The sequence below is a fragment of the Sturnira hondurensis genome, unplaced genomic scaffold (genome assembly GCF_014824575.4).
Source record: "Sturnira hondurensis isolate 20B ecotype Veracruz unplaced genomic scaffold, ASM1482457v3 Scaffold0009719, whole genome shotgun sequence".
NCBI classification, from domain to species: domain Eukaryota; kingdom Metazoa; phylum Chordata; class Mammalia; order Chiroptera; family Phyllostomidae; genus Sturnira; species Sturnira hondurensis.
This window is the reverse complement of record NW_028082350.1, coordinates 13,493,121-13,497,904: the sequence shown is the minus strand read 5'-3', so window position 1 is coordinate 13,497,904 and position 4,784 is coordinate 13,493,121. Positions and strand designations below refer to the sequence as shown.

The 4,784-nt window shown below is 52.1% G+C and overlaps 1 long non-coding RNA gene across 2 annotated transcripts; it reads right to left on the bottom strand.

Annotated features, from left to right (window-relative positions):
• Positions 1 to 836: 836 nt before the first annotated feature.
• Positions 837 to 3,972, bottom strand: LOC118994828 (uncharacterized). 2 transcript variants are annotated; one of them, XR_005068144.1, is made up of 3 exons: positions 3,553 to 3,972; positions 1,231 to 1,793; positions 837 to 1,060 (listed from the first exon to the last, which is right to left on the bottom strand). It is a non-coding gene; the product is annotated as an uncharacterized LOC118994828 (long non-coding RNA). The 2 variants fall into 2 exon arrangements; XR_005068143.1 differs by lacking the exon at positions 3,553 to 3,972 and having other exon boundaries at positions 1,231 to 3,464.
• Positions 3,973 to 4,784: the final 812 nt, after the last annotated feature.

Below are 4,784 nucleotides of genomic sequence, written 5' to 3'. Positions count from 1 at the left end.
TCTGTGGGAATTAAAGGGAACCACACCATAGGAAGGCGAGTTCAGGGGCGGCCCTGGGCCGACATCTGAAGAACAGTGGTACAGCCATTTCAGTGGTACAGCCCAGGCTCCTGCAGCCGTTGATGGGACAGTGCTGCCTGGATTCTACGGCTGCCCCTGGAAACAAAGGGAACGTTCTCCCACCCGGACCAGAAACACTGACTTAGCTCTCTGACTCAACTGTGCCGGAAACAAGGTAAAAGTAGGCAGAGAGACATAGCTTCTATCAAAGCCTGGGCTAGGAGCCCGTGAATCTGACAAGGACCCCAGGGAACCTGCAGGAACTTGGCAGACCACACAAACGGGTGATGCTGAGGCTGCAGAGGGAAGCAGGTGGGAAGCGCTTGCATTGAGTGTAAGCATCATCACCTGGTCACAATGCCTAAAACACTGCCGCCTGGCCCACAGGCCCCACGTTCGTGCCCGCTGTTAGACTAGCCACAGATTTCCTACTTTATATGTAGTTTGGGGTCTCAGAATCTTCACACTGCAACACACTCCAGATCGTCCCCAGCACAGGAGGGTTCGACTCTTAATTTTTTGACTTTGTGTGAAAGTAATGTGCGTTTAATAGAAACCATACTTCAAACTTTGAATTTCGATCTTCTCCTGGGCTACTGATATGCTGGATGACACTCTCTCTAAATGCTGGGCAGCAGCAGTGAGATGATTTTCCCACCTGTAGGCTAATGGCGTGTTCCGAGCCTGTTTCGGGCAGTCCAGGCCAAGCTATGGCATTCGGTAGGCCTAGCTGTGTTAAGTGCATTTTTCAGCTTAATATTTTCAACATGAGGGGGGATATGAGTTGAGGAGCACCTGTAGTTTCTCAGTGGAATGGCTCGGTGGGTGGGGTGTTGCTGACAACGAGGAAATGGATACCCAGACAAAAGCAGACAATTGATGTAGCTTCTGCAATGGCCAAAGTCTGCTGTTTGGGGGCCTGGAGGGTCCATCATTGATGTGGGAGAGGCCCCACATGGCTCTGACATTTCAGTTCAATCAGCTGGACCACTCTTCATGACTAAGTTATGAGTTAAAAAAAAAGAAAGAAAAGCCATGAACCTGGGATCATAAAATATTTAGAGATATTTTCCTACAATATTTCCTACAATATTTCCTACAATATTCCTAGATATTTTCCTTCTATTTTCCAAAAGATGTCACAACCATCTTCCGAGGTGCCATCCTCACCGGTCACCGTGATAAGGGTCCAGCCCGAGGAGGGGAGGCATGACTGCAAGCTGATGGCGTGAATGACGCAAGCCAGGCTGACGACATCACAAAGCCGAGGTCGCCTGTTTGGACACAGTCACCGCATGGCTCAGGCTCCCCTCATCCGTGTGCAGCTGACACCCATTCTGGTAGGAACAATGACATCAGCCGGATTTCAGCGAGCCTGTGAAGCCAACGGCATACAGTTATGCAGCCCCAAATGGGGACACCCAGGACAGACCCAGCGTCTCTCCAGAGTGGAGACCAGAGTGGAGACCTCCGTGGAGGTCTTTGAAGGCTTGCCCAGGATCCGTAGAGACCCAAGGCAGAAGACACCAGGTCCCGTCTTCCGTCAGACCTTTGCTTGGTTCAGTGGGCACCGCCATGTCTCTCCACACCTGCTGCTGTTTCTCATGTGCAAACAGCAGATGCCCCTCTGGCCTCATTCCTGAATGACTGGCGAGGACAAGACCAGCATCCAGTTCTCCCCAGGCCGCAGAAGCGTCATAGCATTCTGTCATCACTGTGGCCCTGACATGGGGCTAATAAAGGAGTCACACTGAAATAATTAAACATTTCCCAGTGGCTAAATTAACCTTATAGATAAGCACCAAAATACTGGGTTGGAAGAGATTTTTACCTAAGAGTCAATTTCCTCCCTCCATTATACCACATTTTTTATCACAAGTTAGAATATGGGCATAAGGGTATTTTAGTGCCCAAACGCCCAGAACAAAGCACCTCATCACCACTAAAGGCAAGTGACAGATAAAACTGAACCATGGAAAACATCACCTATGTGGCCTTGGGTTTGTATACTCTTCCTTCCTGTGTGGACAAGAGGGATTAAAATACTAGAAACTTACACAATCAACTCATTAAATCAAGGACACAAGAACAATCACTAAATAATGAAGTGGAAGAAACAACTACACCAAAAAACCTTGGCCAACGATAGTTACTTGGACAAAGGACAAGGGGTAGCTTGCATGTGCTGTTCTTTTCATATGTACTGGGGCTTTGAAATACATTTTTAAAGTCGCTGTTTCTCAGAAAGATACTCAGCTCTGAAACTCTCCGTTGTAACCTGGTAAAGAAAATTAGGTGTTTCAGGAAAGTAGGACTCAGGTAGATGTGACCACAGATTCTGAAGTCAATGTGAATTTTTACCTTATTTTTGTCTCCCTCTATCCCCAACCTAAAAAATACACACACACACATTTTTTTTAAAGAAAATGTAAAGGAGACTATCTTAAAACAATGACCATATTGTCTCAGAAGACTGCATTTTCATAGCCTTGAACTCTGCTACTATGATCTTCCAGGGAAAAGGCCCTGGTGGTTTGGTTGTCCTCGTTTGACCCACTAGCCACAGGCCTTTCACATACAGAAAGCCAGAGTCGTGTCTAAATAAGCGTCCAGGGAATCACTTTTGAAATACCCAACCCCACATTTTCAGAAAGCACTCTCTATCGGAGGCCCATCGGTCCCTGTAATCACATCTCCCACTGGCTAGACGCCCGTCAGAACGTATTTGAAGAATTCAGAGGCCACTCTGTCAAAGGCAAACGGGCCTGACTCTGGGCCAGTGCTCAGGCGGGGAGCCGCCGTCCTGGCAGCCCAGGGAGTCCCTGGGCCGTCCCAGGGCCCTGGCCTTGTGGTGGTTCCCTGGCCGCAGGAGGAATCAGGCAACCGCCCAACTATGCCCAGTTTTCATTTCCTCCCCGTGCAGACCCGGAGGCCTGGCAGCCCTGCCCTTCGTGACGCAGTTTGAAGTAGGACGTGGAGCTCTGTTCCCTGTGACATGACCCCTCCAACTAGAGAGAGGCCAGCAGAAACTGCCCTCGGCCCACGGGCTCCATACTGGACGGCTGCAGTCCCATCTTTGTGCAGCACGAGCTGACTCGACTTCCCGGGCACAGGCTGGGGACAAGGGTCTTCTCCTTTGAGGCCAGTTTTAACCCTGGGTGCGGGGAGTGGGAATGAGCTTCTATTTATACTGACCCTGCACAGCTAGGGGCAAAGCTGTTTTCTCCGGTCTCACAGGAAGTGGCGAGGGGAGGCGACTCCTAGCAAGCAGCCACCAGGAAAGCGTGCACACTGGTGCGCTTTGGTTATTGGAGCGAGGGCTTCCAGGTCCTTGTCAGGCCTGCTCCGTGGCTGGCGCCTTGTCGGGTGGCTTAGGGCTGTCCCCTTGAGCCAGAGCAATGTGCTCCCCCAGAGGCTCACCCACGAAGCCCACGTTTCGAGGGTGAGACGTGCCACGAGGTCGCACTGGGTCTCATTTGTGACTCGCCTTACCTGAGAGCTGTGGCACCTCAAGCCCTGTCTGTGTTCACCAGAGCCACTCAGGTGTGTGTCCAGTGCAGTCGGTCCCCTGCTTCCTTTTCGGCTTCCCCACCTGGCTTCACCAGCCTCCGCTACTCTGGCCTTTCTCCGTCCACTCCGTACTTCAGATCCGACCCTCGCTCACCTGCGAAACTAGGTATGAGGGATCTCAGATACCCCGCCCATTGCGGCAGCATTCTCTCCTACCCTCAAGGCTCTCCGAGAACGACTCCTCGGGGATGTGAGCTGTCAGGCCCCCTCCAAACCTGCTGACGCAGAAACCCCGAGGGCAGGGTCCCGTCTACGTTCTCACGAGGCCCTCCGCTGCCCCGGGAGCAGCCTCCGGTGTGAGAGACACTGGCTCAGAGGAGATCTCTCTTCTCTCCACCCTGCAGTGAGGCAAATCCACACACACACACACACACACACACACACACACACGAAGTGCTTGAGTGTCATCTGAGTGTAGAGTAATTGTTTTCATTAAAGTTGGGGAAAAAACATGGGGTGGAATTTCACTCCATGGGTCATCTTCAAATCGGTCTCCCTTGGAGTAGGGGCCTTAACAAGCACATAAAACAGAGCAAAAACCGTCCCGGGAGAAGTTTTAAACACCTGATTCTTTGGGCAGAGGGCAACACACTCTTCCCCGCTCCCCGCCCCTCCCCGTCACCTCCCAGCAGCCTCACGATGGTGCTGACCCTGGTCCGAGCCCTCACCCAACCAGGCGGATGGAGAAAGGGGACACTGGTGCTGTCCCCTGCAGCTTTACCTTCTCCAGTGCCCCTCCGGCCACACAGTTTCCAACCCCAGGAACACAGCAAGGTGGTGGACAGCGGCAACAACCACCAAACCTTCGTCGCAAGGAGAGAGGGGAACTGTGCTCCGCTCTCTGGTCACGTCTCACTGAAATCAGGGGTCCAGAGACTCGGCTTTCCTCGGTGACAGCACAGCCCACCGTGCCTGGCACCCCCTCTCTCTTGGAAGATTGGCAGGTGAAATAGAGAGCAAGCATTGCTGCTATCCAATTCTCTTCTCTTTTTTGGAGATTTTATGTATTTTTAGAGAGACAGGAAGGGAGAAAGAAAGAGAGGGAGAGAAACATCCACGTGTGGTTGCCTCTGTCACGCCCCCCACTGGGGACCTGGCTTGCAACCCAGGCGTGTGCCCTGACTGGGCTGCAGCCCTCCCCACGCTGTTCAAGC